Below are 22814 nucleotides of genomic sequence, written 5' to 3' on the forward strand. Positions count from 1 at the left end.
AGACTGGGGCTGAGGGCAGTATGGTTATTGTGTGGGGCTCTGAGCTGTGGTGGGACTGTGGATTTGTGCAAGGAAGTACAGAGCTAGAGGATGGGGCTTGTCCCTCAGCATTAAGGTTATCTTACAGGCTGAGCAGATCGAAAAGAAGGCAAATGCAACACTAGAATTCATTTCAAAAGGCCAAGAATACAAAAGGAAGAATGCACTGCTGGCATTTGTCAGACCACACTTTGAATGTTGTCAGCAGTGCTGGCCCCAGGGAGGGTCCAGCATCAGTTCACAAACAGGATTCTAGGAATGAAAGGCTTAAAACTTGAGGAGCATTTGATATCTCTGGGTATGCACTCAGTGAAGTTCACAAGGATGAGGGGCATTGCAGTGAAAACATCAGATACTGAAAGGCCTGGATAGAGTGGACGTTTCCTTTAAGAGAGTATAGGATCTGAGTACACAGCCTCAGAGTAAAGGGATGACCCTTTAAAGCTGAGAAGTAGAGGATTTTGGCCAAAGGTGGTGGATCTGCGGCATTTCTTGCACAGAGGGCTGCAGAGGTCAAGTCATTGCATGCATTCAAAGCAGAGACTGATAGGTTCATGATTGGTAAGCGGATTAAGGGTTACAGGAAGAAGATAGGTGAATGGGTCAAAAAGTAAAATCAACCATGAATGAATGGTGGAAGACATTCAATGGGCCGAATGGCCCAATTCTGCTCCTGTCTCTTATGAGGCTGTCAACTTCCAGAAGAAAGCTAAAGGCCTTCAAAACAAATCAAAATATTAGGAACAATCCAGTTATGAAGAAAAGTTATAAAACTTAGGTTGCTCTCTTTGGAACAGAGAGAAACTAAAAATGATTTTAAATGCGAATTTCAAATCTAAGCTGACGTGAATCAGTAATCAACGACTAAAATTTTAAAAATATCCAACTCCCCTAGGTCTTCTGTTAAGGGCGTATGTTCCCTTGGAAGAGAGTCAGAGTCTAAAATGTTTACGTGAAGAGATGGCAAAAGCTTATTCTATAAATAATTCTAGAAGAGAGCTAGACAGAATACAGAGCTGCAGGGTTTAAAAGTGACAGGGCTTCGAAACAGCCCGCACAGGTGTGGCAGGCTGGAAGGGTTCATTGGTGCAGTAACTTACAATGAAAGAGCTAAAGGTGTTGAGATGCCTAGGACCAGTACACAAGTGTACCAGAGAACAAAATAATTGTTACTCCTGATTCAAGGCAGCACAAAGACATTGTAAGATATAGAACAGAATAATAAAAGAAACAATAAAAATAAATACATATGGTAGCTCATATACATTGATTGTAAGTACATGAAGAGAGACTAGGGACAGGATTGTCTGTACATAAGATGACTGATGGGGAATAATAAAGTAGTGGTTGTGGAGGGGTGGGGTGGGTTAGTGGGTGGAGGCATTGATCAGATTTACTGCTTGGGGAAAGTATCTGTTTTTGAATCCGGTGATCCTGGCGTGGATGCTACACAACCTCCACCCTGATGGGAGTGGTATGAGCAGTCCTTTATGATATTGCTGGCCTTTTTCTGGCATCTTTCTGTACGGATGTTCTTAATGGCGGGGAGGCTGGTGCTGGTGAAATGTTGGGCAGTTTTGACTACCTGTTGTAGAGCTCTCCTGTCCTCCACAGCGCAGTTTCTGTAACCATGCAGTGATGCTCTCTACTGTGCATATGTAGAAGCTCGTGAGTTTTGATGTGTGTAGTCTCCTCAGCAACCAGGGGTGTTGGTGAGCTTTCTTGATTTTGTAGGATGTGTTCTGGGATCATGAGAGATTATACATCATGTGCACTTCCACGAGTTTGAAACTGCTCGTAGTTTCTATCGCTGTGTTAGCAATGTAAAGAGGGGTGTGAGTGGTGTGAGTTCTCCTAAAGTCAATAACTATCTTCCTTTTCTTGTTCACACTGAGGAACAGCTGTGCATCCTCACTATCTGGGATCTGTTGGTTAGGAAGTCCAACACCCGGTTGCACAGTGGTGTATACAGGCCGAGGAGTAGGAGTTTATTCACCAAGGTCTGTGGGGCGAAATTGTTAAATGCCAAACTGAAATCCAGAAACAACATTCTGACATCTTGAGAATATCTGAGGAACTTCTGCTGATAACTGCTTGCAGGATAGTTAGAGAACTCGGAGATAGTAGTTTGAAAGACAGTTTGTTGGATTAAGCGATAAGTTGTGTCACAATAAAACCAAAAGATAGTTTGTTGTGCATTGTAGACCAACTCATGTTGTGTCTGTCATCCTGCTGCAGAACAGGGCAGCAGTCATGATTGGGACTGGTCTCTGTACTTTGGTACATGTGACAATAATAAGACAAATTATCATTTACCACTTTGTAAAAAAGATATCCCTTACCATTTTTGGGTTCTTTCGCCAATGATTTTCATTTTACATGTCCAATTGCTTAAACCATCTGCCAATGGCCACATTTTTACATCCATTATATTTATACCCATCTTAATTTCCTGTGTGACGGGGTCCTGAATTACCCCTATGAACCGTGCTTTTAAAGAGAGAGAGAGAGAGTTATTTAACACCGACATCTTGTTTTTAAGAGAGAGAGAGAGACGAAGACTGCTCACACTTTGTTTATACTTTCTACAAGGACATTGCCTGCTTGTAAGTTCTTACAGGAAGAGAAGGGAGGAGCTGTTATTTGAGTGATGGTTGGTACTCAGTACGGGGAAATAAATAGAAGGTCAGATGATAGACCTGAGACACATGATTTTGGACACTGAATGAGCTTTGTTGTGCCCGCAGAAAAAGTGAGTTTTGGAGGATTGATTAGGCAGATCGATCAGTGGCTCTCGCAGTGTGAACAGGGCGTGACCAGTGGGGAGTTACTTGTGTGTCCAACCCTCACCTGGGTTGATAACTCCACCACAGAAGAACGGTCCCCTTTGTTGTGGTCACGGTTGGTGACTTCTAAAGGATTTCGGAGGACAATGGGAAGATCAACGGCGTCAGTTCACCTGAAGACTCAAATCTCTCCCTCTCTCTCTCTCCATCACTACTCAACTCAATACCACGAACTGAACTGAACTTTACTCATCATCGTAAGACTGTATCTATTTACCCCTAGACTTGAAGAAGCTTGGTTTTCATATATTCCCGCACTTACTGATATACTTACTTATATATAATCATTGCTAATCTGTTTGATATATCTGATTTTATATTACTGTATTGCATAGTTACTAATAAATACCATTAGTTAATAGCAATACTGGACTCCAAAGTGTTTTCCATTTCTGCTGGTTCCTTAAACCCATTACGGGGTACGTGGTACCTGTCAGCACCTTCCATTCCAGATAGAATACCTCTGGTTTCTCCTGCCCAAGCACATAAATAAACCCCCTCATCTCAGAGCTCATTTCGAAAATCTCTTCTGCACTCTCTCTAAAGTGTATTGGCCAGAACTGGACACAATGGCCCAGCTGTGATCCAGAGCAATGCCTTATAACGATTTGCACCAGCTTCCTTGTTCTTGTACTCTGTGCTTCTCTATATCTATAGCCAGGATCCGATATGTTTATATGATCTGCCCTGACACCTTTGGTGAACAGTGCACATACAGCCTATCAACAGGATCTCTCTGTTCTTGTACTCATTTTAGAAAAATGCCCTGCAGTTCCTATTTCCCAGTATGTCTCTACCTCACTCATAACTACAATTTCCCACTGCCAACCTGTTGAACACATCCTCAACTGGTTCCACCTTACACCCTCCAGCCCGTACCTCAGCCCTTCCTCTCACCCCTTTACACTGGCCATCTCCCCTCTGCCCTCTCAGTCCTGATTAACACTCTCGAACTGAAACTTTGACCTTTCTCTGCCATCACAGATGCTCCTGACATGCTGAGTTCCTCCTGCAGTTTGTTATTTGCTCCAATTGGAGTCACTTGAGTCTCCATGTAACAAATCCATGATGATTTTCCATAATCAATTTATACCTCTGGAAGTGACTGCTAATTGTATTTGTATTTATTATTTCCAGTGCTTACCTACTGAATGATCTGTGGTAACACATACAAAATGCTGGAGATACCCGGCAGATCAGGCAGCATCTAAGGCAAGATCCCACTGAAGATGGCGGAAGTTACAGACAATTATATGCTGGATGAGGAGATTTATGGGGTGCTAGGCCAGGACAAGAGGAACTCTATCCCTGTAAAGGTGATGGGAAGATGGGGTGAAGGCAGATGACTGGGAAATGGAGGAGATGCCAGTGAGGGTAGCATCAATGGTGGAGGAAGAGAAATCCTGTTCTTTAAAGGAGGACATCACTGATGAATCATACCACCAAGCACATCATTACCTTCCTTCCACTTTCCACCTTCCATAGGGATCACTCTCTCTATGATTCCCTTGTCCTCTCATTCCTCCCCACTAATTTCCCTCCTGGTACTAATCCCTGCTGGCAGAAGCTACACATGCCCACTCACCTCCATTTAGGGCCCCAAAAGGTCCTTCCAGGTGAGGCAGCACTTCTCCTGCAAATCTGTTGGCATCGTCTATTGTATCCGGTGCTCCCAATATGACCTCCTCTACATTGAGAACTGACTCAGAATGAGGAATCGCTTTGATGAGCATCTTCTCTCCATCTACTACAGGTAGGGTTTCCCAGTGGCCAAACATTTTAATTCCTATTTCCACTCCTGTTCTGACATGTTGGCAAATGGCCTCCTTTACTGCCACAATGAGGCAACTCTCAGGTTGGAGAAGAAACACCTCATAACCCTCCCACAGTACTCCACCCTCATGATTTCCAACATCTTTTGCTACCACAAACTCACTCTTTGCTCCATGTTGACAAATACAGTACTGTGCTAATAGTCCTATGCACCCTAGCAATATATATATATACACACACACATATATGTGTGTGTGTCTCTGACTTTTGCACAGGGTTTTTGCTTCTGATGGGCTGAGCATATACACTACTTTTGTAATCAAGGGTATTGGTGTTCCCATATCAGGCTGTGATGCAACCAGGCAATATACTCTCCACCAGACATCTATAGAAGTTTAGAAACATAGAAAACCTACAGCACAATAGAGGCTCTTCTGCCCACAAAGTTGTGCCGAACATGTCCTTACCTCAGAAATTACCTCGGGTTACCCATAGCCCTCTATTTTTCTGAGCGCCATGTCCCTATCCAGGAGTCTCTTAAAAGACCCCATCGTATCCACCTCCACCACAGTCGCCAGCAGCCCATTCCACACAATCAACACTCTCTGCATAAAAAAAAAACTTACCCAACATCTCCTCTGTACCTTCTTCCAAGCACCTTAAAACTGTGCCCTGTCGTGCTAGCCATTTCAGCCCTGGGAAAAAGCCTTTGACTATCCACATGATCAATGCCTCTCATTATCTTGTACACCTCTATCAGGTCACCTCTCATATTCCGTCGCTCCAAGGAGAAAAGGCCGAGTTCATTCAACCTATTTTCATAAGGCATGCTCCCCAATCCAGGCAACATCCTTGTAAATCTCCTCTGCACCTTTTCTGTGGTTTCCACATCCTTCCTGGAGAGAGGAGACCAGAACTGAGCACAGTCCCCCAAGTTGGGTCAGACCAGGGTCCTATAGAGCTGCAACATTACTTCTTGGCTCTTAAACTCAGTCCCATGATTGATGAAGGCAAATGCATGGTATGCCTTCTTAACCACAGGATCAACCTGCACAGCAGCTTTCAGTGTCCTATGGACTCGGACCCCAAGATCTCTCTGATCCTCCACACTGCCAAAAGTCTTACCATTAATACTATATTTTGCTATCATATTTGACCTACCAAAATGAACCACCTCATACTTATCTGGGTTGAACTCCATCTGCCACTTCTCAGCCCAACTTTGCATCCTATCGATGTCCCACTGTAACCTCTGTCAGCCCTTCACACTATCCACGACACCCCCAATCTTTGTGTCATCAGCTTGTCAAAGATTTAGATGCCATGCTGAATCTTTGCAAACTTCTAAGGAAGTAGAGGTGCTGCCTTGCTTTCTTTGTAATGGTATTTACGTGCTAGATCTAGGACAGATCCTCTGAAATGCTAAAACCATGAACTTAGTTTCTGACCCTCTCCACCCCTGATCTCCCAATGAGGACTGGCTCATGGACCACTGGTTTCCTCCTTCTGAAGTCTATAATTAGCTCCTTGGTCTTGCTGACATCGAGTGAGAGGTTGTTGTTGTGTCACTACTCAGCCAGAGTTTCAATCTCCCTCTTGTATGCCGATTTGTCACCACCTTTGATTTGGTGAACAACAGAGGTGTCATCTGTAAACTAAAACGTGGCATTGAAGCTGTGCTTAGTCTCACAGTTATACATACATAAGCGAGTAGAGCACAGCCTGTAAGTAAGTGCACAGCCTTGTGGTGCACCAATGCTGATGGAGATTGTGGAGGTGTTTTTGCCTATCTAAACTGACTTGGGTCTGCAAGTGAGGAAATGAAGGATCCAGTTGCACAAGGAGGTATTAAGGCCAAGGTCCTGAAGCTTATTGATTAATTTTGAAGGGACAACAAATTCTGAACAGTTATGACACAAATGCATCTTCCTGTTGGTATGTTCAGAGTTTACTGATAGATTATTTAGAGTCAAATGAAGTTGTAATTTAAATATTTAGATTAGATTAGGTTACATTATAAGGACACTCAGTTCTCGTTTATTGTTATTTAGAAACGCATGTGTTAAGAAATGATACAATGTTCCTCCAGTATGAAATCACAGAGACACAAGACAGACCAAGACTAAAACTGACAAAAACCATGTAATTATAACATATAGTTGCAACAGTGTAAAGCAATACAGTAATTTGATAAGAGCAGACCATGGGCACGGTAAAAAAAAAGTCTCAAAGTCCCGATAGCCACATCATCTCACGCAGACTGCAGAAGGAAGTAAAACTCTTCTTTCCATGAACCTCCAGCACCGCAAACTTGCCGATGCAGTATCCTGGAAGCACCCGACCACAGCCGACTCTCAGTCCATCGGAAAACATCGAGCCTCTGACACCGAGCACCAAGCACCATCCTCTGCCGAGCGCTTCGACCCCAGCCCTGCTACCAAGCAACAGGCAAAGCCAAGGATTCGGGGCCTCCCCCTCCGGAGATTCTGGATCGCACAGTAGCAGCGGCAGCAAAACGGGCATTTCAGAAGTTTCTCCAGATGTTCCTCTGTGCTTCTCACATCTGTCTCCATCAAATCAGGATCGTGCATGGCATCCTACTTGAAAAATAACAGATATTCATCACCGGAGTGGCCACTGCGCACTGGTCGCGCCGCCATCTTCTCTTCAAATACTGGCAACCCACAAATAGTAATTGTCTAAAGGTCTGCCTCTCTCAGCATGAGGTGAAACAAGAGTCTTGAACCTGGACAGCATGGAGAAGCTGTTTCTCAAGTACCACATTATAGGAAGAATGTGATTCAGCTGTGGATGATGCAGAAAAGATTCTTTAGGATGTTACTTGGATTGGAAGACTTGAGTTATATGGAGAAATTGGTTAGGCTGAGACTGTTTTCCTTGGAGTGTAGGAGGCAGAGGGGTAACCTTGGGGCAATGAACCTATGGCACATGTGCCCAAGATGGCACATGCAAAATTTTGTTGGCACGCAGCATGCTCCTTAAGTTTTTAAACTCCGCCCATTATAAGATGCATAATGATTAACTTTACTACCAAATGAAGCAGTAAAAGAGTTTTACAACCTATAATTACTGTTACTAATTATTCAAGCAATGATAATCTCTGCTCAAAATTGCAGTGGCACTTGAGAATTTTTTTTAGATCATTATCACTAATTTAGATACACACTCTGAAAAAGGTTTGCCATCCCTGCCTTAAAGCAAAAAATTAAGGGGCATAGATAGGGCAGATAGTCACAGTCTTTTTTCCACCAGCGTGGGCGAATCCAAGCTAGAGGGCATAGGTTTAAAATGAGAGAGGGCAAAGGTTCAAAGGAGATTTCAGGGCAACATTTTCAACACAGATGGTGTTGGAGATATGGAATGAGCTGCTAGACAAATAGTGACAGTGACAATTACAACTTTTGGAGAAAAAACATTTGGACAGGTACAGGTATATAGATAGGAAATCTATCTACGCACATGTCCAATTTGGTCCTTTCCTTCCAAAGATGAGCAAGACCAAATGCAGCCAGATGAGATTAGCTTAGACGAGATGTTGGTTGTCATGGATGAGTTGAGCTGAAGGGCCCATATCTCTGGTTTAGAAACATGAATGGAGTTTAAATGAATTTTGTTCGCAAGCCTGAGGGCTCAAAAGGCCACATTATCAACTGTTCCTGAGACCTGCAATCAAAACCCGGGTTGACAGATAATAGCAGGCTACCTGGATAGAGTTGTGGGGGGTTGGCAGGGAAGAGGTGTCTGCCTTGAGCACTGACATCTGCCAGGCTAATGAGAACAAATTAAAAATGAAAAGGAAGCACTGGAAATGAGTTTACCTTATTGTAAAGGTCAATTTGCCTACTTCATTTACCTTCCTTGTTATGAAGCCCATCAGTAGCAGCTGATTTAATAAATGTTAATTTTTTTTTGCACTCAAGTTTACAGCTTCTGAATATAATAGCAATCAGTAGAATGATGTGTCTAGCTACAAGTCATTACTGGCTTAATCTCCTCTGCCTTTCTATGTTCTTGGGGGTGGGGAGTAACACCCTTTCAGAAGATGCCTCGGGAAGTCATTACACGCTGTAGTGTGTATCCACTCACAAGTACATGTCAAAATCCTCTCTGATCTAAAAGTCACTGATAAATGTCAAAGGAAATGGAATGAGATTTCACTACAACATCATCTCCATTGGCATTCATCTTAGTCATAATTGACTATCTCATGGGCAAAGAAACTGTACTAGCAATGGTTTACATGATGCTTTGAGCAGTACTTGCCACTCGCTCAGTGTTAGCACTTAGGCTTAGTACTTGTCTAACGCATTAAAAATCTTAACCTTTAAATTTTTCACCAGCCCTACCTCAAAAATTCTTACCATGTATCACAGGCAGCTCAATGTGCCAGAGGACAATAATCAGCATTTAAAAATTTTCCTTGGCAAAATAGAGTGGCATTGTAACAATCATTTCCCTTTTTTAAGTGCCCTTCAGATGACGGTGAGGCCTCTGACACTGCTGAAATCTGTCTAGTGAAGGGATACACCTGATGCAGCCCAGCTTCAATGAAGAAATGCCTCTACACGCCTGGATGTTTCAGATGGAGTCAAACAGAAGTGATAGTGTTCTCATCACTTGTCATCCTTGTCATTTTAAATGATGGAGGTTAGGAAATTAAATGGTGCTACTGTAGAAATTTTGGCTGGATACCACAGTGTGGTATGGGACACATGCACTGATGGAGCAGGGGGTGAATATTAATGCTGGTGGAAAGGCTGCCACTTTTGTGATTGCTTTGTCCTGACTAGTTTTGGATTCAAAAACATAAGGAAGATAAATTAGCCTGCAAGTAAGTTTACCAAAGTTCTGAATCACAGAATTAGCATATATTCCATCTGGGTAGTCTCCAACCTGATGGCATGTACATTGATTTCTTGAACTTCCGGTAATTACACCCCCTTCCCCCCACTTTCACCATTTGCAATCCCGTTTCCCTCTCTCACCTCATCTCCTTACCTGCCCATCACCTCCCTCTGGTGTTCCTCCCCCTTCCCTTTAACTCTTTCACCTATCTACTTCCCTGCTCTTTACTTCACCCCTCCTAAGTTGCGTCCCCTCCCAACTTCAATTGTACCATCTTTATCTTGTCCATATGCCATCAGAGGTCATACAGCATAGAAACAGTTGATTTCACCTATCTGATCCACGCTGACCAGTGGGCACCCATTCACATGAACCCCACCTTCCAGTCCTTGGTCCATAGGCTTCCATGCTCGGGCAATTCACGTGCTTATCGTGTAAGGCTGTTAAATGTTTCCTCCTTGCTTCCATGTCAGTTAATTACTCTATTGCTCAGTCAAGAAAATATCATCCTGTTTCATGTCTTGACCATCATTAAGATGCTTTAGTAGAAAATCCTCAAATGAGGATTTTAATGAGCTCTTCAGAAGTCTAATAAATAGATTTCACTCCAGCAATGAGAAAAGGCAGGAGCCATGTACACCAACTGGCTGCATGACAAAGGACTCTATGCTGTATGGGATGTCCTCAGAGATGTGTTCTGAAGCAAACATCTGTTGCTGCCATAAGATCATAAGCTGAGGGGAGGATGCTCTTTGGTCTGACTGAAGATCACTGGGATTCCAGAGAACGAAAAAGTCCACAAGCAAGTGCATCTGACTGACACGTTCCTGCATGTGGGAGTACACACTGAAGCTTAGTACAGCCACTGCAAAGGACCACATCAGGAGGCTAGGTCCTGTGTGACAGCCTGTCAAACAATTCACCAATACATCATTAGACTCACCCCCCTCATTACGACGGGAGCACAGCAGTGGAAACTGAGGGCAGTTTCAAACTCCTGAGAGTGCACATCTCGCACAGTCTCTCATGGTCCCCGAACACATCCTACACAATCAAGAAGGCTCACCATCAGATCTATTTTCTGAGGAGGTTATGCACGCCCATGCTCATGAGCTTCTACAGGTACACAGTACAGAGCAGCCAAACATGCTGCATCACTGCACTGTGGCTCTGCAACAGTTAGTCAAAACTGCCTAACGTATCACCAGCACCAGCCTACCTGCCATCAAAGACATATATACAGGAAGGTGCCGAGACAAGGCCTGCAATATCATGAAGGATCCCACCCACCCTGCTTATGGACTGTTGGTTCCACTCCCATCAGGGTGGAGGCTACATAGCATCCACGGCAGGATCGCCAGACTCAAAAACAGTTACTTTCCCCAAGCAGTAATGCTAAACAATACCTCCACCCACTAACCCACTCCACCACACCCCTACTTTTACCATTTCCTGCCTGTCATCTCATGTACACATGCGTCACTTTATGTACATAAAATCGATTTACGTATATAAGCTATCTTATCTATATTTATTGTGCTCTTTATTATTGTGTTCTTTATCTCATTGTGTTTTTTTGTGCTGCATTGGATCTGGAGTAATAATTATTTTGTTCTCCTTTACACTTGTGTACTGGCAAAGGCATTAAACCATCTTGAATCTTAAAAGATCAAACAATAACGACGTTGAAATTTTATAAAATTGAATTGCTTGATAGTGAAAGAAAGTAGTGGCATGTCCGGATCATATTATTGTACATTCTGAATAAAGTTTATCATGGGGGGGGTGCAGTGGTGAATAACATTTCCAAAGGGTTCTGGGATTGTGATTTGGTGGAACCATGGACTTAACCAGATTGCAGGGGTTCAATGAAGGAAGGGAGACAACATTTTAAATGAATAAACTGCATCCTTTTATTTCCTTAGATCAACATTTAACAGTTTTTGTTTGGCTCTGCTTATGTTCATCTTCTTTTCTTTTATCTTATCGCCTGTCTCTGATAATCCATTTAAACGTCTTGGTGATTCCTAATGGCATATGAAGCATGAAGATCATAAAACTGTCCCTCTAGTAGATCCACTTACCCTTTTAATGTTTTTACCCTTTTAATGTTTTTTCTTTGAGTTAAGTACGTTCATACTGTCGGTCTGGCTATAAGAGTTTATGACCACTTGCTGTTGTGTTATTCTTTGAGCTGTTTTTTTAATATTAAAATATATTAGGTGCACATTGATTTTTGACAGAATATGTGAAATAAGGCAGGTGTCTCCCCCCACCCCCCCCCACCATTGTCCAGGATTCTGAGAAAACAGCCCTAGAGAGGCAGTCTGCTGGTTTTAACATCAAATTTTCCTTCTCCCACACTCGAGACACTTTCACCATTGAGCAAAAGAAAATATGTCACATTGCTCACACATGAACCTTTCCAGCCATCGCTTACAGCGTCAAAAGTACAGGAAAAAATCCTGTCAAAGTGCAACAGCTTCTATTGGTGTCAAGAAAGGAGAAAGAGAGAAGAACCATTTTCGAAGTGGGTGTTTCATCAGTACTAGAAGCTAGCACTTCTTATTAATGAGCAATATTTACATCAGTTACTTCTTGGTGGCACTGATGAAGGGAAAGTTTCTACCAATATCTACCTCTCCATCACTTACCTTTACTTATTGTTGCTTTAATGCTGCCAGTCTGGTTCGTCCGACATACAGTCTTGAAGGGCCCAGAACTGCTTGCAGTTGAAGTCAGTGCTGACATATACAGGAAGATGATGAGGGTGCGAGATGAAGCTAGAAGTGATGGAGGAACCTGGCAATTTGAAAAAAAACTGAGGTCCTGCACTGACACTTGACGGAAGTCACATCTGTCTACCTCTAGGATTAGTCTGATGAACTATCAGGACCTTAATCACGTGAGGTTCTCACTGGCAGGTAAATCTATTGGCAGACCACTGGCATCGAGGACCATGAGAAAATAAATGTGACAGAAATGTGGTGGAATCCAAGTTGCTATGTGCCTGAATTTAGTTCATATAATGAGCTGAAGCAGAATAAATCAGCATTTCAAAAAGGGAGCTGGATGTATACTTGTACAGGGGGAAGCAATAGTAAGGCCACTGGTAAAGCAAGGGAATTTCAATAGTTCTGCCATTGGCTAGAATGAAGCAATGGATTGAATAGGATCTTCCTGGGATTTTTTTCTATGACTGTTTTTGTGTGTTAGGATTGTAGCTGGCAATAGTTATATCAGCAATTCTCCCGACATTATTAGGATCTCTGTATTTCCAACTGGACCTGAAGAGACTGTAGAGGGATTAGTAGTGAACTTTCAAGAATCACTAGATTCTGGAGGACTGGAAAATTGCAAATGTCACTCCGCTCTTTAAGAAGCGGGGGGACAAAAGAATTATAAGCAATTATAATTAAATTATAAGCAACATACGCAAAATACTGGAGGAACTCAGCAGGCCAGGCAGCATCTATGGGAAAAGTACAGCTGATGTTTCGGGCCGAGACCCTTCGACAGAAGTTCAGGAGAAAAGATGCATAGATTTAAAAGGTGGGGGAGGGGAGAGAGAAACACAAGGTGGATGAAGTAAAGAGCTGGGAAGTGTCCCTATCCCGGTCCCTTCCACAACTCCGGGATTCTCTCTCCACCGCCTGTAATGGACCTGCCTGCTGCTTTATATTCCGCCGGATCCACGCTTTCGATCACTGGCTCTTTGACTTTCTCACGCCCTGCAATGACCGGAAATCACCCATTTACAGACCACAGAGCCTTCTGTCCCCAACGCCGGCAGGCCCAGGCGTCTCCAGACCGCGACCTCTGCTACCTATCTCACTGGCTCTAATGATCCAGATTCTAAACCCAGACTCTGCCGCCATCAATGCAGGTTCCAATGACCTCGGACACCTCCAAAGTGCTGATTGCACAACTTCCAACTCCGACTCTGGCCTTGACCTCCAGGCCGGGTCTTCATGTGCTGCCGCTGGAACCCCCGTCTCCCCTTTCCTCTACTGCCACTGCGCAATCCCATCTCTCTCAGGTCCCACTGCCAGCTCCTGGGTCCTCGAAGACTCCGTCTTCTTCTCACCCCAGCGTCCCTGAACACCCCAAACCCCTTTTCCCTTAGACACTACAAGCCCCCGTCCGATCCCAGCTCTCATCGGTGCCGGGTTCTCACCATTCCCTCCGACCTTCCCCCCTGTGAGACAAAACGTTCAGTAAGCGCCTCATCTTTGTCAACCATTCCTTCCGACCTTCCCCTCTCTGAGGCAGAACGTTCTGTCCTCAGTAAGGGCCTCACCTTTGTCCCCCTGTGCTCATACCTCAGTGAGTTCTGCACTCGTCTCCATCTCTGAGCCTATTCTTTGGCAAGGACTCTCCACCCCTTCTCCCATCTTCAACCTTCCTCCTCTTCCTGGGTACCCCACCCTGTGCAGTTCTGGACCTTTTCATTGCCAACTGCAGATGGGACATCAACCATCTTGACTTTACTATCGAACGCTCTACTCTCCACTCCCTCCCCCAATCCTAACCTCACCGTCAAACCCGCAGATAACGGGGGTGATGTAGTAGTCTGGCGGACTGACTTCTACCTTGCTGAGGCCTAGCGACTACTCTCAGACACCTCCTCTTACTTACTCCTTGAACAGGACCCCACTAAGGAGCATCAGGCCATTGTGTCCAACACATCACTCACCTTATTAGCTCCGAGGAACTTCCATTCACTGTCACCAATCTCATAGTTCCCGCACCCTGCACCTTCCCGTTTCTGCCTCCTATCCAAGATGCACAAACCGGCTTGACCAGGTAGACCCATCGTTTCAGCTTGTTCTTGCCCCACTGAACTTATACCTGCATACCTCGACTCTGTTTTATCCCCGCTAGTTCAGTCCCTTTCTACCTGCGTCTGTGACACATCACAAACTCTGGATCTTTTCAATGATTTGAAGTTTCCTGGCCCACATCATCTTATTTTTACCATGGATGTCCAGTCCCTATACACTTCCATCCCCCACCAGGAAGGCCCCAGAGGTCTCTATTACTTTCTGAACACCAGACCCAACCACTTCCCCTCCACCACCACTCTCCTCTGTCTAGCAGAACTTGTCCTCACTCATAATAATTTCTCCTTTGCCTCCTCCCACTTCCTTCAAACAAAAGGTGTAGCCATGGACACTCACATGGGACAGAGCTATGCCTGCCTTTTTGTCCGCTACGTGGAACAGTCCATGACCGAAGTCTATACACTGGTGTCAGTCCCCCACTTTTCCTACGCTACATTGACAACTGTGTTGGTGCTGCTTCCTGCACCCATGCCTAACTCATCGACCATCAACTTGCCTCCAACTTCCACCCTACCCTCATATTTATCTGGTCCATTTCCAACATCTCCTTTCCCTTTCTTGATGTCACTGGTCTTGTCTCTGGAGACAGCTTATCTACTGATGTGTGTTATAAACCCACGGACTCCCACGGTTACCAGGACTATACCTCTTCCCACCCTGCTACTTGTCCCCTTCTCTAAAATGCCTCCGTCTCTGCTGCATCTGCTCTCAGGATGAGGCTTTTCACTCTACAATGAAAGAGATGTTGTCCTTTTTTCAAAGAAAGGGGCTTTCCTTCCTCCACCATCAATGCTGCCCTCAACCACATCTCTTCCATTTCACGCACGTCTGCTCTCACCCCATCCTCCCGCCACCCTACCAGGATAGGGTTCCTCTTGTCCTCACCTACCACCCAACCAGCCTCCGCATCCAGCACATAATTCTCTGGAACTTCCGCCTTTTCCTGCAGGATTCCACCACCAAGCACATCTTCCCCGCCCCTCCACTTTCTGCTTTCCACAGGGATCGCTCCCTATGTGACTCTCTTGTCCATCTGTCCTCCCCACTGATCTCCCTCCTGGCAATTATCCTTGCAATGGGACCAAGCGTTTCACCGGCCCCTACACCTCCCCCCTCACTACCATTCTGGGCCCCAATCAGTCCTCCCAAGTGAGGTAACACTTCACCTGTGAGTCTGTTGTGGTCATATACTGTGTCTGGTGCTCCCGGTGTGACCTCCTGTGTAATCGCCTCGACGTGGATTGGGAGGCCATTTCGCCAAGCACCTATGCTCTGTCTGCCAGAAGAAGCAGGATTTCCCAGTGGCTACCTATTTTAATTCCACTTCCCATTCCCACTCTGATATGTCAATCCATGGCCTCCTCTACTGTCACAATGAGGCCACTCAAGTTGGAGGAACAACACCGTATATTTCATCTGGGTAGCCTCTAACCTGATGGCATGAACATTGGTTTCTTGAACTTCATTGAGGAAAGAACAAGCAGGAAGGATAAAGGAGAGTCAGTGCATGTTGTTTACCTTGGCTTTGAGAAGACTTTTAACAAAGTGCTGCACATGAGGCTGCCAAACAAGATAGGAGCCCATGGTTTTGCAGGAAAGATACTAGCATGGATAAGGATTGGTGTTGGAACTGCTTTTTTTCATATTATATGTCAGTGATTTGGACTGCAGCATTGCTGGCTTTGTAGCCAAGGTTGCAGATGATACAAAGTGTCAGTACCTCCAGTTGAACTCAGTGTTTTTGTGTGTTTTCCCCCTAGCTGTCAGTCTGTGGTTTTGTATTGCCATGTGCTCTTGTTTGTTTTCATGCCCCATGTGCTCCTGTCCCCACTCCTGCTCTACTCCGGTCCCTGTATCACTGATTACTCCGTCTCTCTCCTGTTTCCCATTATTACCTGCGTAGCTGCCACTTGTGTCTCATTGTGCTCCACCTATCATCTGCCTCTCTGTTCATTGCTCAGTGTATTTTAGTCCTGTGTTTTCACCTGTTTGTTGCCAGATTGTGCCAGTGAGTTTTCCTGAGCCTTTCCAGCATTTGTATCTGAACTCTGTCTATCTGAATATCGACTCTACCTGCTTCCTGACCCTGTTTTTTGGATTTCTCTGGAACTTTTGATCTCCACCTGAACTTTGATGTCAACTTTGTTGCCCCTCTGGATTTGCTACTCAAGAAACATCACAGTGTGCATAGTACTTGGTCTGTGATTGGGTCCCTTCTTCAGCGTCCTGACAGTAGAGTCTGGCCAGAGCGGATCCGTGGATCCCGGTCGTCTGACAGCTGCCCTGTAACAACAGGGAGTGATGCTGGGGAGACACCGGAACCAGCTGGAGTCCATGTTCAGGGCAGTGGAGTCACTTTCTGCTGACGAAGCCGATTTTGTGGCCCAGACTCAGTCACTCCAGCTGTCCCAGAGCGCCCATCAACATTCTGCGACTGCATCTTCAGCCCTGCCATCCGCGTTCTCGCTTACTCCTCCTGTCCAAGAGCCCCGTCTACCTCCTCCAGAAAAATACTCAGGTGAGCCCAGTACCTGCTGCCCTTTTCTTTCCCAGGGCACCCTCATTTTCGAATTACAACCAACAACATTTCTGACTGATTGAGCCAAGGTAGCCTACATCATCACCCAACTGTCCGGTCAGGTGAGAGAATGGGGAACAGCCGTCTGGGAGGCAGGCTCACCTTTCTGCATCAGTTTTCTGAGATGTGAAGAGTGTTGATTGCTCCAAACATGGGAGAGAGGCTGCCTGTGAAATGCTGCACATGCACCAGGGGTGCAGATCTGTGTCAGATTATGCCATAGAGTTCCGGACCCTAGCCACCTCCAGCAGCTGGAACTCGGAGGCACAGTACGACACCTTCCTGAACGGCCTCTCTGAAGACATCAAAGATGAGCTGGTCACCCAGGACCTTCCTGCCACTTTTGAAGCTCTGGTGGATTTGGCCATCCATTTTGATGTTCGCCTTCAGCAGCGCTGCAGAGGGAGGGATTCCAGAGCGACCCTGGGGGCACTGGGTGAGTTCCAAGCTCCTCGTCAGTCTATATTGCCCTGCCATTTGCCTCCATCTACAATTCCCGTTCCAGAGCCCGAGGCTATTCATGTTGACCATACCCGCCTGACGCTGACTGAAAGACAAAGTAGAATCAGCACCCGCTCCTGTCTGTACTGTGGCCAACCAAGCCACTTGCCCAGTAAAAGCCAAGTGCTAACCAGTAGGTCAAGGAGTACTGGCGAGCATGACCCCCGTCCGGCCCTCCTTGATGCCACTCATACTCATATCTGCTTCTCTGGAGTGGGGCATCCAACGGCGAGCAGTCTCTGCCTTGGTCAATTCTGGTGCAGAGGAGTGTTTTATCGATTCCGGCTTGGCTGCCCAGTGGGGATTACCCACGTCTGCTCTCCAGTCACCATTAATGGCCAACACCTTGAACGGTTAGAAACTGGTTAACATCACCCATGTCACGGCCCCGGTGAGTCTCAGCAAACATCGTGAGCAGTTAACCCTTTATGTCATTGACTCTTCTCAAGCTCCCATTGTCCCGGGCCATCTCTGGTTAGTTAAACACAACCCCAACACTGACTGGCTCAGTTGCAAGATTGTAGGCTGGAGCCCATTCTGTCACTCCCACTGCCTCCGCCATGCTCAGATCTCCATGTCTCCAAGCCTAGATCCCCCCAGGGAATTTCTGGATCTTAGTGCCATCCCTCCTGAATACATGGACCTCAAGGCTGTGTTCAGCAAGTGCTGTGCCATTTCCCTGCTGCCTCATCATCCATATGATTGTGCCATTGACCTCTTGCCTGGCACCTCTCCCCTAAGGGGCCGCCTGTATTCCCTGTCTGTACCTGAAACAGAAGCCATGAGTAAGTGCATTCAAGAGTCTCTGGCTGCAGGCATCATCCAACCGTCTTCCGCCCCTGTTGGTGCTCTTTTTTTCTTTGTTGGAAAGAAGGACGGCTCCTTGCGTCCATGCATTCATTACCAGGGCCTGAACTGTTAAGAACCATAACCCTCTTCTGCTCATGACCTCGGCATTTGAACTACTACGAAGAGCCTCAGTTTTCACCAAGCTTGATCTCCATAACGCCTATCATCTTGTCCGCATCCGCGAAGGGGACGAGTGGAAGACAGCTTTCCACACCACCTCAGGCCATTACAAGTATCTGGTCATGCTATTTGGTCTCACCAATGCCCCCACCGTCTTCCAAGCCCTGGTAAATGACATTCTCGGGACATGCCAAACCAATTTGTTTTTGTGTATCTCGATGACGTTTTGATTTTTTTCTAAGTCCCTTGCTGAACACACAGGTCACGTCCGCAGAGTTCTCCAGCACCTTCTGGATAACCAGCTCTTTGTAAAGGCTGAGAAATGTGAGTTTCATCGCAATGCAGTCTTCTTCCTGGGGTAGAAGATGGTTCCATTCAGATAGACCAACTAAAGGTCAAGGTGGTGGTCATTTGGCCCCAAACTTTGACTCGTTGGGAGTTGCAACGCTTCTCGGGCTTGGCTAACTTCTATCGCCACTTCATCAGAAATTGCAGTACACTGGCTGCACCACTCACCGCTCTTACCTCATCGGCTGTCAGATCCCCTGCTGCTGAAAAAGCATTCTCTGACCTGAAGGAACGTTTCACCTCTGGCCCCATCCTGATTCAACCAGACACTGACCGGCAGTTCATTGTGGAGGTGGATGCGTCTGACACTGGCGTAGGAGCTGTTCTCTCTCATCGCTCAGCCAAGGAAGAGAAGGTACACCCCTGCGCTGCCTTCTCTCACTGCCTCACGCCCACAGAGCAGAGTTACGATGTCAGAGACTGGGAGCTGTTGGCTATGAAGCTAGCTCTGGAAGAATGGAGGCATTGGCTGGAGGGAGCCAAGGTGCCATTCTTAGTCTGGACTGATCACAAGAATCTGGAATATATCCGTACTGCCAAGCATTTCAACTTCCGTCAAGCTCGTTGGTCCCTGTTTTTCTCAAGATTCAAATTTACTCTGTCCTTCCGCCCCGGTTCCAAGAATGGTAAACCTGATGCTCTCTCCTGAAGATTTCCCTCCTCTGAGACCCCTGAGGTACCCAATGTCATCCTCCCTGCTCACTGTCTTGTGGGTGCAGCGCAATGGGACATTGAATCCATTGTGCATGAGGCTCAACAGAGCGAGGCAGGCCCTAGTCAATGCCCACTAACCATGTTGACGTTCCCAGCTCTGTCCGCTCACAGGTATTGCAGTGGAATCATTCTTCCCGGTTATCCTGTCATCCTGGAACCAGGCATACTCAAACCTTCATCAGTCGGCAGTTCCGGTGGCCCTCCATGGGAGATGACATCCACAACTTCGTCTCAGCCTGCTCGGTCTGTGCTCAAGGCAAGAACTCTAACCGGTCACCCACTGGTCTGTTACAACCCCTGTCTATCCCCAAGAGACCCTGGGCACACATTGCCCTGAACTTTGTCACCGATCTTCCCCCATCAGATGGTAACACCACCATTCACAGTAGTTAATCGCTTCTCCAAGTCTGTACACTTCATTCCTTTACCTAAACTCCCCTCTGCCAAAGAAACAGCCAAATTACTAATTCTGCATGTTTTCAAATTGCATGGTTTACCTGTGGATGTTGTGTCAGACAGGGGCTCTCAATTTACATCCAACTTCTGGAGTGCATTCTATAATCTTTTTGGTGCCTCTGTGAGTCTGTCTTCAGGATTCCACCCACGGACCGATGGCCAAACCGAGCGGGCCAACCAACAGCTAGAGACAGTATTGCAGTGTCTGGTCTCCCAGAACCCCCCTGCGTGGAGTCAGCAGCTACCCTGAGCTGCGTACACCATAAACTCTCATCCGTCCTCATCCACCGGTCTATCCCCCTTTGAGTGCTGCCTTGGCTACCAACCTCCACTGTTGGCATTCCATCTGCCATTGTCAGCGGATGTGGAGGCACACTCGCTCTGCCCTTCTCTGTGCCTCAGCTAGGATCAAGCATCAAGTTGACCGCCATCACTTCAAGGCCCCATGTGTCCGCTAGGGACAGCGTGTGTGGCTTTCAACCTGAGACCTGCCCCTCAAGGGAGATTCCCGCAAGCTGCCCCCCCCCACTTCATCGGCCCCTTTCTCATTGCTAAAGTCATCAGCCCTGCTGCTGTCCGTCTCAAGCTCCCCTCCACTCTCTGCCGCATTCATCCCACCTTCCATGTGTCCCACATCAAGCCTTTCATGAGCTACTCCCTGTGCCCTGTCCCCAAACCACCACCCCGCCCCCCCCCACGGCTCATCGATGGGTCAAAGGCCTTCATGGTGCGTCGACTGCTGGACATTTGTCACTGGGGCCGTGGCTTCCAGTACCTTGTGGTCCCCACCCATAATATCCTGGACCCCACTCTCACCAGGGACTTCCATCGCCAGCACCCAGTTCCACCTGCCGTGATGCCAGGAGGCGTCCATAAGGTGTGGGGGGGGTGGTACTGTCAGTACCAGTGGTTGAACTCTGTCTTTTTGTGTGTTTTCCCCCTAGCCGTCAGTCTGTGGTTTTGTATTGCCATGAGCTCTTGTTTGTTTTCATGCCCCATGTGCTCCTGTCCCCTTTCCTGCCCTACTCCAGTCCCTGTATCATTGATTACTCTGCCTCTCACCTGTTTCTCATTATTACCTGTGTAGCTGTCACTTCTGTCTCATTGTGCTCTACCTATCATCTACATCTGTTTATTGCTCAGTGTATTTCAGTCCTGTGTTTTCACCTGTTTGTTGCTAGATTGTGCCAGTGAGTTTTCCTGAGCCTTTCCAGCATTTATATCTGAATTCTGTCCCTCTGACTATCTACTTTGCCTGTTTCCTGATTCTGGTTTTTGGATTTCTCTGGAACTTTTGATCTCTGCCTGAACTTTGACACTGACTTTGTTGCCCCTGTGGATCTGCTACTCGGTAAATATCAGTGCGCACAGTACTTGGTCTGTGATTGGGTCCCTGCTTCAGCCTCCTGACACAAAGATAGGTGGGGTGGGAGGGGGTGGGCTATAGGGGGTGGGCTATAGGCAGTGTGGAGGAAACAGGGAGTCTGCAGAAGGACTTGGATTAGGAGAATGGGCAAAGAAGTGGCAGATGGTAAACCTTAGGGAGTATATGATTATACACTTTGATAGAAGGAATAAAGTCATAGACTATCTTTTAAATGAGGACTAAATTTAGAAATCAGTGGTGCAAAGGGACTTTGGGTCCTTGTACAGAATTCTGTAAAGGTTTTCTTACAGGTTGAGTTGATTATTAAGGCAAATGCAATGTTAGCAATCATTTTGAGAAGACTAGCACATAAATGTCAGGATATAATGCTAAGGCTTTATAAAACATCGGTCAAGCAGATGTGGGATTGAGTTTAGGAGCTGAGAGGTAATGTTGCAGCTACATAGGACTCTGGTTAGACCCCACTTGGAGTACTGTTCTCAGTTCTGGTGGCTTCACTACAGAAAAGATGTGGAAACCATAGAAAGGGTGCAGAGTAGATTTACAAGGATGTTGCCTGGATTGGGGAACATGCCTTATGAGAATAGGTTGAGTGAATTTGGCCTTTTCTCCTTGCAGTGACGGAGGATGAGAGGTGACCTGACAGAGGCATGTTTGATGAGAGGCATTGATTTTGTGGATAGTCAGAGGCTTTTCCCTAGGGCTGAAGTGGCTAGCACGAGAGGGCAATGTTTGAAGTGCTTGGAAGTAGGTACAGAGGAGATGTCAGGGGTAAGTTTTTTTTTTACTCAGAGAGTGGTGAGTGCGTGGAATGGGCTGCCGGCAGCAGTGGTGGAAGCAGTTATGATAGGGTCTTTTAAGAGGCTCCTTGATGGGTACACGGAGCTTAGAAAAATAGAGGACTATGAGTAAGCCTCGGTATTTCTAAGGTAAGGACATTTTCAGCACAGCTTTGTGGGCTGAAGAGTCTGTATTGTGCTGGAGGTTTTTCTCATGTTTCTAAACCGCACTTGGAGTATTGTGAGCAGTTTTGGGATGCTTATCTGAAAAAGGATGTGCTGGTGTTGGTGAGGATCCAGAAGAGGTTCATGAGAACAATCCTGGGAATGAAAGGTTTAATGTATGACAGCCTCTAGATCTGTACTAGCTGGAGTTTAGAAGAACGAGGGACAATCTGATTGAATCCTGTTTAATATTGAAAGACCTATATTGAGTGGATGTGGAGAGGATATCTCCTATAGTGGGGGTGTCTACACCAGAGTGAACAGCCTCAGAACACAAAGACAAGCCTTTAGAGATGAGGAGGAATTTCTTTAGCCAGAGGGTGGTGAGTTGGTGGAATTCATTGCCACAGATGGCTGTGGAGACCTAATCATTGAGTATATTTAAAGCAGAGGTTGATAGGTTCTTGATTAGTAAGAGTGTCAAAGGGTACAGGAAAACATAGAAAACCTACAGCACAATACAGGCCCTTCGGCCCACAAATCTGTGCT

This window comes from Mobula hypostoma, chromosome 11 (assembly GCF_963921235.1).
Source record: "Mobula hypostoma chromosome 11, sMobHyp1.1, whole genome shotgun sequence".
Classification (NCBI taxonomy): Eukaryota; Metazoa; Chordata; class Chondrichthyes; order Myliobatiformes; family Myliobatidae; genus Mobula; species Mobula hypostoma.